We start from the raw sequence: 13397 nt of genomic DNA, 5'->3' as shown, positions 1-13397 counted from the left end.
GTCTGACTTCATTGGATTTGTTTGTCATTAATATGCCTCATCGAGTCTCTGAAAATATTTATGATATTTTGACTGCATTTAGTTTCTCACTACTTTATTCGTGGATGCCCCAACGTTTCCCACACTGAGCCCGGGCCAGGATATGTTGTCAAGCGTAATCCCCTGCATTGTTCGCCGTGCCTCGATGTGGGGGGGCAGGTATATGCGTACATGGGTTTGTCGAGTATGCTGTGCCATGTATGTTTGTTCTGATATGATTTACTATGGCCATCTGATATGACATATTATGTTACGGGGTTATGCCCCTACTCTGATTCTTCTGTGTTGTGGCACCAGCGTCGGGAGGGTGGCCACGTTCTGTCTGCCGAGTCCCTTGGCAGGGGCCGGATTTGATATGACATATGTTTCTGTACACACTCCGCATGTTTTGAAAATATATATATCTGATACCGTGTATTTTCTGTTTACTTTCTATACGTTCTATACTAGTTATGATTTTGTTTCTGCAACTCAGGATTTACATATTCAGTACATATTTCGTACTGACCCCCTTTCTTCGGGGGCTGCGTTTTCATGACGCGCAGGTACCGACGACAGGTTTGCTGATCCGTCCGCTTAGGATCTCCTTCTGCTATTTTTGGAGCGCTCGTTTATTCAGAGCCACCTTTTGGGTACAGTCTGTCACTTCTATATGTGTATATTCTCGTTCATGGGTACGGCGGGGCCCTGTCCCGCCATATGATTCTGTTGGTCCATTTAGAGGTCTGTAGACATGTTTGTGGGTTGGGATCTTTCTGTACAGTGGTGTGCTTATGTTGTGTTCGGGCGATTCCATTCGCCGCGGCGGTCGGTCCGCATATATTTAAATGTTGTTTTGTTGGCCCTGTGTGGCCTTTGTTGGTATTTTCTGCGTGCAGGGTATATGGGATAGTCCGTAAAACAAAGGAAACTCTGCCGAAATTTTTCTGGAAATTAGCTAAATTTGAAATTAAGCCTCGTCGGCGTTTGCTGTATATTAGAATGTGTCTGAGTGCCCAGATCGGGCACTAGTCACGGCCTACGGGGCTGGGTCGTGACAACAACTCCTCTAGCAAAGCCTTCGATCATTGAGCCACCTAAGTTGGAGCTTAAGCTGCTCCCGTCACACCTGAAATATGAGTTCCTTGGTCCCGACAGCACATTACTGGTGATCGTTTCAGCTTCATTGACTGAGGAGCAGATTGTGCAGCTTTTGGAGGTATTGAGGGAGTATAGGCGTGCTATTGGTTGGACCATAGCAGATATTCGAGGTATCCCATCTGGTATCTGTGAGCACAAAATTTAGTTGGAGGAGGGCAGCAAACCAAGTGTAGAGCATCAGAGGCGACTAAATGAGAATATGCAAGAGGTCGTCAAGAAAGAAATCATCAAATGGCTAGATGCAGGCGTGGTTTTCCCGATCGCTGAGAGTAAATGGGTGAGCCCGGTCCAATGTGTTCCTAAGAAGGGCGGTATTACTGTTGTACCGAATGCTAAGAATTAGTTGATCCCGACCAGAACTGTCACCGGTTGGAGAGTTTGCATGGATTATCGCAAGCTCAACACAGCCACGAGCAAGGACCACTTCTCTATGCCCTTCATTGATCAGATGTTGGATAGACTAGCAGGGCGTTCGGGTTACAATCAGATCAACATTGCTCTGGAAGATCAGGAGAAGACCACGTTCACTTGTCCTTATAGGACATTTGCATTCAGCCGGATGCCTTTTGGTTTGTGTAATGCACCAGCGACCTTTCAGAGGTGCATGATGTCAATCTTCTCCGACATGGTGGAGGATTTCTTGGAGGTGTTCATGGAAGATTTTTTCGTGGTGGGTGACTCATTTGATGATTGTCTTGGCCATCTGGGTCAAGTGCTAAAAAGGTGTGAAGAGACTAATCTGGTGCTGAACTGGGAGAAATGCCATTTTATGCTGAAGGAAGGAATCGTCCTCGGTCACAAAATCTCTGAAAAGGGAATCGAGGTCGATCAAGCAAAAATTGATGTGATCTCCAAACTTCCTCCACCTATCTCAGTCAAAGGTGTCCGAAGTTTCTTGGGGCATGCTGGGTTCTACAGGCGCTTCATCAAAGATTTCTCTAAAGTTGCCAATCCTTTGTGCAAGCCTCTTGAAAAAGAGTCTAAATTTGTGTTTGATCAGAAGTGCCAGAAGGCGTTTGAGGAGTTAAAAGTGCGTCTCACTACTGCTCCTATTATTGTTGCTCCAGACTGGTCCCTACCATTCGAACTGATGTGTGATGCTAGTGGTTTTGCGATTGGTGCTATGCTTGGGCAGAGGCACAATAAAATTATGCACCCGATCTATTATGCTAGTAGAACACTGAATGCTGCACAGATGAATTACGCAGTGACGGAGCAAGAGCTGCTTGCCATTGTGTTTGCCTTCGAAAAATTTCGGGCCTACTTGTTGGGGTCCAAAGTTGTGGTTTATACTGATCATGCAGCCTTGAGATACCTCATGGCAAAGAAGGAAGCAAAGCCGCGACTGATCAGATGGGTGCTACTGCTGCAAGAGTTCGATTTGGAGGTAAAAAACCGAAAGGCCACTGAAAACCAGGTGGCTGACCATCTCTCTCGGCTTGAAGAAGCTGGGAGACCGTCTGATGAGCTTGATATAGATGATGCTTTTCCAGACGAGAGGGTGTTGGCGGTGTCAAATGAGGTAGCACCATGGTATGCTGATTTTGCCAATTATTTGGTAACAGGTATAGTTCCTGATGATATCAAAACTTACCAAAAGAAGAAATTCTTGCGGGATGTTCGGCAGTACTATTGGGACGAGCCTTATTTGTTCCGCACATGCGCTGATAACATCATTCGGCGTTGTGTTCCGGAAAGTGAAGTGATGGAAATTCTAAAGGCATGCCATGACTCTCATGTTGGGGTTCATCATAGCGGAAACCGGACTGCAGCCAAGGTACTTGAGTGCGGCTATTACTGGCCGACTATTTTTCATGATGCTAATCTTTTGGTGCGGTCCTGTGATCAATGTCAAAGGCAAGGGAATATCGGCAGAAGGAAAGAGATGCCTATGAATTTTTTTATGGAGGTGGAAGTGTTCGATGTCTGGGGGATTGACTTTATGGGACCTTTTGTGAGTTCTGGTGGAATGAAATACATCTTGGTAGCTGTGGATTATGTGTCAAAATGGTTTGAGGCGGTGGCTTTACCCAATGATGAGGCCAAGAGTGTTATGGGGTTCCTTAAGAAGAACATATTTACTCGTTTTGGTACTCCGAGGGCGATAATCAGCGATGGTGGATCCCACTTTTGCAATAAAGCGTTCGCGGGACTGATGGAGAAATATGGTGTAAAGCATAGGGTGGCAACACCTTATCACCCTCGGACAAGTGGACAGGTTGAAGTGTCCAATAGGGAGATCAAAAGTATTCTAGCAAAGACAGTGAATGCCAATAGAACTGATTGGGCCCGCAAGCTCGATGACGCTCTATGGGCATACCGGACTGCTTTCAAGACTCCAATTGAGACTTCACCCTTCAAGCTTGTATTCGGGAAAGCTTGTCACTTGCCGATTGAACTTGAACACAAAGCTATGTGGGCGCTGAAGAAGTTGAACATAGATTGGGAGGAAGCAACCAAGCTGCGGTTGTTTCAATTAAATGAGATGGATGAATTTCGGTACCAGGCATATGAGAGTGCAGCCCTTTATAAAGAAAGGATGAAGCAATACCATGACAAGAAGATTCTGAAGCGAGAGTTCTACAAGGGCGCCTCTGTATTACTGTTTAACTCTCGGCTGAAGTTGCTACCAGGTAAGCTTAAATCCAGGTAGTCGGGTCCGTTTGAGGTGGTAGGTGCTTCACCCCATGGCGCGGTTGAATTGAAGTCCGGAGATGGTACCCGGACATTTAAGGTGAATGGGCAGAGATTGAAGCACTATCACGGAATGGTGTCGGAGGATAGGGTTGTTGATCGCTACAGGTTGAAACACCTCGGAACGAACAATGATCTGGTGTACCAAGACAAGGAGTGATTGGTCACCACCGTCGTGTCGCGATGTTAAATTAAGCGCTTCTTGGGAGGCAAACCAAGTGTAATGTTTATTTTTCTTTTTTGTTCTTCGTACATATAAGGTAATGGTTGTTTTGGTGCAGGAATATATGACAGGAAAAAAAAATTCTGCTGAAATGCAGGTAAGTTCAGTTGTCAAACACTGTTCCGCTACATTGCAAAAGACTCCTGAAGTTTATGGACCGTATTTCACAATACGGCTCGTAAACCAGGGCGTATTTAACAATGCTGCAAAACAGTGAGCACTGTAATGTAACATGCTGGTTTATGACCACGTAGGACAGATCGTATTTCACAATACGGTCCGTAAACCTTAACGTAAACTAACATGAGACAATACAGTGCACTGCCCACAATAACATCTCTAAATACGGGCAGTAAATCAATTTACGGACCGTATTTAGAATAAAAAAAAAAGAATAGCACAGCGATTTAAATATAACGAGCAGTTTATATCAAGGGCAGAAGAACTCAAACACCACCACCTTAATATCACCCCCACGATTTTCCCACCATTAATATTCTCCCTCCATTTTTTTCAACGGAAACGATCCCTCTTCAACTTCCCTTTCATCCCCACGACTTCCCACAATAAACCCATCACTTTCCATCTACCTCACCACCATAAATACACCAACCCCACTCACCAACTGACCCAGCTTACCACAAATTCGTATCCCCTTCTGCCCTAGGTTTAAATTCGTTTGTGATTCAAGTGTGTTCTCTCAAAATCTGTGCCTACAGTGGTCAGTTAGTTCTTCACCAAAAAGGTATGATTGGCTTTCCTTATTCTTCTACATCTGTGAGTTTGAACTTGGTGGTAAGTGATTGTTTAGACTGGGTTTGTGAAGTTATGCATTTGATACCTTGGTTAATGATCTTGTGGGGGATAAATATGTTTAACTCTTTCAAATTCTTGTGGGTCATTGTTAATTAAACCCAAATGGGTTGGAGGGCATTCCATACTTCAAATTAGAAATTTGAAGTTTTGGTCTGCCCACCAATGGCTTGACTCTGCGGGAATTATGAAAATTTGTAGAAAATGGGTGAAGTCTGAGTAACCTAGGCCCCGAACACAATGTGAAACCACGATGTTCAATGAAATTTTGAAATCAAAAAAGTGTGTCTGTCTGTGGTGCGTAATACGACTTCACTTTACGGACTGTATTTCACTTTACGGTCCGTATTTAAGCATGTATGATTGAGCAGATTGTTATCCAAAAAGGAATCCCAGTTTACGATATCACTTTACGGACCGTATTTCACTTTACGGTCCGTACTTAAGCTTATAGAATGGGACAACATGTTATCCACTACAAAAGCTCAGTTTACGATCGTACTTTACGGACCGTAAACCAGTTTACGATCCGTCTTTTGTGTTTACGACCATAGACAGAACATGTATTCTGTGCACAGTCATATATTCTTATCTTCGGTTGATTGTTCCATGGTAACTAATATGTGGTGTCTTTTGCAGGAATGGGTCAGAAAAGAAAACCAACGAGAGCGGGGGCCCACAGCACGGGCAAGAAAAAGAGAGCGCGCTCGGATTCAAGGATGATAGATGAACCTTCCACTTCGGAAGGGGAACAATCAGGATCCGAGTACGCCGAGGTCATACCGCCACCAAAAGTCTGGGGCGCCCCCACCCAAGACACAATGGCAACCACATCAACCCTGCCCTCACCCATGACTCCATCAAAGTCTGCGTAGGAAGCCTCCCAGTCTGAAGAGGGGGATTCTGACGCGGAAGCATCAAGCAGGGGGGCTGCCACCCAGACTCCACCAGAGAGTGACTCAGCAGGGCCTAGTGAGGGTAGTGATCCGGTTGATGGTACGCCGCCTAAGGGTCGTAAGCTGGTCGTCAGGACCAAACATTTGGATGAAGAAAGGCTGCGGTTCTCGGTAAAGGGGTCAAAGGAGTTGTATGACCAATGGATGGCCGGGTCTGAGACTGGTGGGCAGCCGTCGAGGAAAATATTTGAAGAACGGCGGCTGATTTTCGATGGTATTTCAGCTTATCCACAGCTGGATGATACCATCAAAGGGTACAAGTTAATGCATTCACTCATGGGCCGGGAGAGTATGCTCCACATATTGTGCGGGCGTTCTATGCATCATATGGGGCCATCCTGAAGTCGATGAAGAAGCCGAGTCTTGCTTGGCATCAGATCCCCATGCTGGAAAATGGGACGGTCCGGAACTCCCTAGTTGATATTTCCTCCAAAGCCATCAACAGGGTCTTGTTTGGAGATGATTTTGTTCCTCCTACTGATCTGTGCTTGTTCCTAGACAAACGAGACAGAAAGGACGACAAATCCGTCAGGAAATGGACTGCAGCAGCTATCACATCTGAGCCACAGGAGCAAAAATGGGTTAATGATTGGAAAGCAAAGATCACTAAAAGTTGTTTGTCCACAGAGGCTAAATTCTGGTGGACGTTGCTGCGATACAGGATCACGCCAACCCAGGCAGATAATACCCTGTCCACCAGTCAGGCAGTGACCATTGCCTCCTTCATGTCACGGTACCCGATGGATGTTGGCGGGTTAATAGCTGAGGAGCTGCACATGCGGGCACATAAGCCCAGCCAAAACATGGTCTTTCCATGCCTTATCACGGCATTGTGTCGACGGGCAAGGATAATTCCGCTTCCAGATTAGGACGGTACCATTACAGCTGCACATATAGGGGATTGGCATAAAAATAAGGTGATAAGCAAAAAGGACCGGGAGGCGGAACAGTCCGGCAATGACGACGACACTCAGTTAGAGATGAGTCTGAGTCGTGCCTATAGGACTGATCTAGTAGGTTCCGAGTTTGGTGCTACCACGACAGGGCCGGAGGCTCCCACGACAAGTGTCCCAGCTATTGTCGATAGACAGGGTGATGCAGCCACACTAGCTGTTTCGGAGGCAAGACCTCCACCACCACATCCGGCCACACAGGGTCCTCATTCGGGGTCCGTCACTACTGCTGCGATAGCCGAGCCTGCTGATCAAGAGGTGGGGTTGCTACACTTCGGCCCTGCTAACTACAGCCAAATCGCAATCAAAGCGGTGTGGACCGAAAGGCAAGTAGACAAAATCTTGCAACAATTCAGGCCGAAGGTGGCGAGGATAGTGCAGCAACTGGTCACTGAGGCAACCACAGAGATCCGTGCGGAATTTGATAAAAAACACGAGGTGTATCAGGCTCGACTAGACAGCTTTGAGGCGAGATTGTTGACTCGAGAGCCGACCGCACCCGGTGGGGAGTCTAGTTCTTTGAGGAGTGAGTTGGAGAAGCTGAAAAAGGAGCTGGACACACTCAAGATGCACGGGATGGTAGCCGCACCAGCACCAACACCACGGGCCATTTTTCCTAGTATGTTTAAGGTGCTGGATTTGCTTGATTCTGAGGAGGAGACGGAGGATGCGGAACCTTTTGTTCGCAGTACTGGAAAGAGGGTCAGTGAGTCATCTGAGGACCCGGAGGAGTTGGCCAGGAGATTAAAAATGACTGAAAAAAGAAGGATCTGCAGCAGGTGATCTTTCAGTCATTGGTTGAGCCGCAGCGCCAACCTGGAAAGTCCTCAAGTCAGCCGCCGGATGCGGCGGGCTAGCCATGAGATGTTCACAGCATTCAGGTATTTTCTCACTCCCTTGTTCTTATATTTGAAGCACTGAGACAGTGCTTGATTTTTAGTTGGGGGTGGGACTCATTAATAGTAGGGTAGCATAAATATGTGTTTAGGAACCCCCTCGGCTTTTCTTTGCCAGAATTCTTTTCCTGAGGGTGTTTATTTTGTTGAAACTGGCATGTTTAGGATGTTGCTTAGGTTGAGTAGAATAATTTTGACTTATTTGGTGTTACTTTGTAACTGATGGCTTGTGTTGTGGTTTGTTGAAAATTTTGGACCCCTCAAAATTTTTGGAAAATGCATACTTAGAACAGTTATTGTCTGACATGATTGATTCTTTATATGACATTGTGATTATTGGGGTATTGTGTGTGATGAATGACTACTTAGGAGGCCACAAGTGTAAAAATGATTATCCTTATGCCGATGTGTGTGTGAGTTGTTAGTTTTGTCCTGTTCACGCATGTATAATCTAGAACTTGCCCGGTTAATCTTGTTTGAAATCCGAAAGTTAGTTTGGTTGTGAAATGATCTTAGGCTTTCTTTGTGTTAATAAGTTACTTTGCCTAAACAAGCCTCACCAAAAGCTGAAAATATCACTAGTCTTTCCCTTTTGAGCCTTTTTGACCCTTTTTCTTGGCTAGCCAATTGAAACCTCACCCGTTGTGAAAATTATCCACCTTCGCAGCCGTTTCCTCCTTGATGCTACTAGATAGACGAAGCAAAACGCTTAAGTTGGGGGTAAATTAAATGTGAAGTAGATGTGAGAACAAAGGTTGGGGGTGGTGAAGTTTGCTAGTAGAGAGTCGATGTGGTAGTTGATACTATATATATATATAAAAAAAAAAAAAACAGGAAACTGAAACACAAAAAGAATTGCTAGTTGGATAGGAATAAAACCACATCGAGGTCGAAAACGTTAAAGGAAAGACGGGGCTGGAAAGAAAAGAGGTGAATCAGGGTAAAAGAGATGTTGTAGTGTCAAGGAGGGTGAGTCACTAATACCCAAAAAGTATCCTACCCGTCCCTAAGCCTACATTACAAGCCGAAACAAGTCCTAATGTGATCACAACCGAACGAGCCTAGGACGAGAACACAGAAAATAAGGGCAAGCCTATGGTATTTGCATGTGTGAATATGAATTCTTTGTGAGTGTTGAGTGTTTTTCTCGTCTCATTCATCTTCGTCCCATTCTTGTCGTATATATGTGTGTTGGGACATTCTTTGGTCTATGTGAGAGCATAAGGATGAGAGTTGAACAAACTAAAGTGACCGCCGAAAGTAGTGTTTTTATGCATGATAATATGTTCGAAAATGTAATGTCATGTATTGAAGCGTCATGGTTACTCATAACATTCTTAAAGTGTGTAATATTGTTGTACAATAGACAGTTGGGGTGGTCAGTTGAAAGAAAACATGCATGCCAGAAGTTCCGAGGCAAAACCGATGTAGACATTTTTATTCTGTGATATCTAGGTGTTAGATTGAGTCGTTGCGTGGTACGGCTTGCTTGAGGACAATCAAATACTTTAAGTTGGGGGTGTTGATGTAGCGTGATTTTTACGCCAAAATCGATACTTTTCGTCTATACGTTTTACTTGTTTTTAAGCAAGTCGATGTGATTTTACGTGTTTCTTAGTGTTTTTCAGGTAAAGGAACAGATTTGGCACAATCGCAGTTGAAGTGCAGAACCAGGTCGTAAATTGAGGTTTACGGCTCGTATTCTACAATACGGGCCGTATTCCGTGGTCGTATTAAAAGATTTCAGAAACAGAAAGTCAAGCTGAGAAGATGGTGATTTACGAGCTCAGTTTACAGACCGTATTTCAGTTTACGGTCCGTATTCCATCACGTATTTAGTCATTCAAGCATCTGGCAGAAAGTCTGAGATTAGCAAAGTGAAAGACGACCAAGAAGTTTACGAACCGTAAACCACTTTACGGTCCGTATTTTGGAAGGTTAAGTTCAACACAGCTGAGAGGACGACGAGGGCGTAAACCATTTTTACGGTCCGTAAAGTGATTTACGGACAGTATTTCATCATGACGGGACTGAAGTGCAAAATCTGTAACTTATGTAATTTTGAAACGTATAAATAGTCATTGTAGGGTTTTAATATTCAGCATTCAATATATTTTTGTCTCTTGACTTAGAACAAAAACTTCTCTCTAGTTTTTGAAGATTCAAACATCAATTCAAGTATTACCAATTCTTTTTTTATTCCAAAGTAAGCATTTATGAATTCTTCAATTTCTTATTTCTTGTTCTTTATCATGAGTAGCTAAATTCCTTTACTAGGGTTGTGAACCCAATGATGGGTGTTTTGTGATTGGGTGTTGTGATTGATATACACATAATGGATTATTAGGGTTTGATTATTCTTCATTCTTCATTCATGATTAATGGTTGCAAACATTGATTAAAGTCATAAACCCTAAATTTATTTGGAAAAATAATTAGGGTTGGTAATAATAATTAACATGAACTCAAAGCTTTAAACTTTGTTTAATAAATTCACTTAGGAATAAGAGGAATTTACTTGGCATGATTAATCGTTCTTCATAATCACTTTCTTATATTTGGAAAAATCATAGAAAGATATAATCTTTATTTATTGGGAAATAATAGAGATTCACATAGAGATTAAGCGCATTCATATAATGATCCATTAGAAGTATATCAAGATCAATACCCATGATCATACACTCTATCTAACGGGGACACAACCTTAGTTTCTCTTACCATAAATTTCCACCAAAGCAATAGTTTAGCAATTAGTCATAGAAACAACCAACTTTTACACAAATTATCGGATTAAGACATTAGACCTAGAACTTAGCATTTGCGATTTTAGTAACCTTTTCACACCATATTCCCTGTGGGATTCGACCCCAACCTTGTTGGGTTACTATATTGGACAACGTCCGCGTTATACCATTAATAGGTGTAATTTGAGCGTATCAAATTTTGGCGCCGTTGCCAGGGAATACGGTTTTGAAATTACTAAATAGTGTTTCTTTGATTAAAGTCTTTTTCTTATTCCATCACACCTTGTTTTCTACTCTGTGTAAACTAGGTGAACATGAATCAAAATCAACAGAATCAGCGTGCTGGTAATCAGGTGAATCGGTTGAACAATCAGGCGAATGAATCTGATGATGAGAATATTTTTGTTGAACTTGTTCAAGAGGAGGACTATGCATCTACTATTGTTCAACCTCGAGTTGGAGCTGCTACAGTGAAAATCGACTCATCTTTATACCAGCTGTTGAAACTTGAGGGATACTTTCGGAACTCTACCGAGAATGACCCTCAACGTCATTTGCAGAATTTTGTGGATGTGTGTGCTAATCATATCCAGAACAATGTTCCACAAGATGCTATTCAGTTGAGGTTATTCAAATATTCCTTAGCTGGGGAGGCAAGAACATGGTTCGAGAAGCTGCCCCGAAATTCAATTACTTCATGGGCAGAAATGGTAGCCGTTTTTCTTACAAAGTGGTACCTCCCTAGCAAGAAGGCTGAGATTCGCGACAAGATTTATGAATTCAAGCAGCGACCGGGGGAACAACTATATGAAGCCTGGGAGAGGTTCAAAGAGTATTTGCAGAAGAGCCCGAATCATGGTTTTCCGGAAAATATATTGATGGAGAAGTTCTACATAGGGTTAGATCCAGTGACACAGTCAGTAGCTAACAATGCAGCTGATGGGTGTTTTATGAACAAGACCTTTCGACGAGTGACCACTATACTTAACAAGCTGACAACTAATAATCAGGCTTGGCACTCAAACAATGTTGAAGTGGTACCATACGGTAGTACTATGCTCCAGAATATAGTGAAGGAAAATCAGGATACCCAGCAAACATTGGCAGAGCTTGCAACAAATATTTCCTTGCTGACGAAGACGTTCGATGAATCTCAGATCAAAAATGTAAATGTTTGTGAGGATGATGTAGTTTTGCCAAAAGGGATGTACCATGCTCATGATGGTCCATTCCTTGATGGGCCACCCATGCAGGTTGAAGATGCCAATTATGTTAATAACTCTGAAGGGGGTTATCAAAGACAGAATTACCAAGGTGGCTATCAAAATCAGAATCAATGGAGACCTCAGCAAGGTCAAGGTGCTTACAACAACTCTAGGAACTACAACAATAACTATGGTGGTGCGAACCAAGGGAGCTACAACAACAGCAACAATTTTGGGAACAAGAGTTCCAATCCTTATATACCACCAAAAGGGCAGTCATCAGAGCAGGGTAGTTCGAAAGTTGAAGCAATGCTTGAGAAGATTCTGGCAAATCAATCTAAGTCTGAAAGGACTTTATCTGGGCTGACAGAAACAGTGGGTTCTCATACAGTGGCTATTCAGAAGCTTGAGTCGCAGATGAGGGATATTTCTAGAGAGCAGCACCCTCCTAAAAAGGGAGGACTTTCAAGTGACACTATTCTAAATCCCAAGAATGGGGGAGGCGGTATAGACCGTGCATTTTCCATCACAACTAGAAGTGGTAAAAAAATACAGGGGGCTGCTGAAAAGGTGATTGATCTTGAGCCGATAGATGAAGAGAATGAGGTGCAGTCTGAAGCATCCATTATTGCTGATGAGATTCCTACTAACAAGAAGGATGTTGAGATTCCAGAGATGGCGAGGGAAGCTGATAACACAAGAAAGCAGGCTGTAAAAGGGGCTCTCCGCCCTTTGACACAACTTTTCAAATCTAAACCTCCTTTTCCTCAGAGGTTGGTAAAGAAGTATGAAGATGCTAAGTTTGAGAAGTTTTATGATCAGTTGAAGCAGTTATCTCTGAATTTTCCATTCTTGGAAGCTGTCAAGGATATTCCCGGTTTTGCGAAATATTTGAAGGAGTTGCTGACTAAGAAGAAGACGGTTCAACATGAAACCATGAGTTTGACTCACACTGTGAGTTCCATTATCTCAACCACAACTGTTCAGAAAAAAGGAGATCCTGGGGCGTTCACCATTCCTTGTTCTATTGGGCACCATGATTTTGCTCGCGCTTTGTGTGATAATGGGGCGAGTATTAATTTGATGCCCCTTGCTATATATAAGCAATCAGGTTTGGGAATGCCACGGCCGACTACGATGAGGTTGCAGATGGCTGATAGGTCTATCAAAAGACTTGTTGGGGTGGTTGATGATGTGATTGTGCGGGTTGGTGAGTTTTTGTTGCCCGCTGACTTTGTGATTCTTGACTGTGCTGTTGATCGGGACATTCCTATCATTCTGGGGAGGCCTTTCCTTGCTACAGGGAGGGCTTTGATGGATTCTGAAAAAAATGAAATCAAGTTTCGAGTCAACAATGAAGAAGTGACTTTTCAGGCTAGCAAAGGGATGAAGTTACCAAGTGCTTATGAGAGCATTTCGGTAATTGATTCATTTGATGTAGTTGATGATGCAGAGGAGTTCAAAATGGAAGAAGAGAGCTTGGCTGAGGCTTTGGCTGGCATTCTGATGAATTTCGATGCTGAAGACATGGAAGGCTATGAGGAGACAGTTAACTCACTTGTTGGGTTGGGCTCATACACATACCACCCAAAGAAGTTGAGTCTTGATCTGGAAAATAGAACAACTCCTCTAGAAAAGCCTTCGATCATTGAGTCACCTAAGTTGGAGCTTAAGCAGCTCCCGTCACACCTGAAATATGAGTTCCTTGGTCCCGACAGCACATTACCGGTG

General features: G+C 43.5%; 1 non-coding gene across 1 annotated transcript; it reads right to left on the bottom strand.

Annotated features, from left to right (window-relative positions):
• Positions 1–11217: 11217 nt before the first annotated feature.
• LOC132616347 (small nucleolar RNA R71) lies at positions 11218–11323 on the bottom strand. Its single transcript, XR_009573135.1, has one exon. It is a non-coding gene; the product is annotated as a small nucleolar RNA R71 (small nucleolar RNA).
• Between the last annotated feature and the right edge of the window lie 2074 nt (positions 11324–13397).

Source organism: Lycium barbarum, chromosome 10, assembly GCF_019175385.1.
Source record: "Lycium barbarum isolate Lr01 chromosome 10, ASM1917538v2, whole genome shotgun sequence".
In the NCBI taxonomy this organism is placed as follows: domain Eukaryota; kingdom Viridiplantae; phylum Streptophyta; class Magnoliopsida; order Solanales; family Solanaceae; genus Lycium; species Lycium barbarum.
This window is presented reverse-complemented; position numbering and strand designations above follow the sequence as displayed.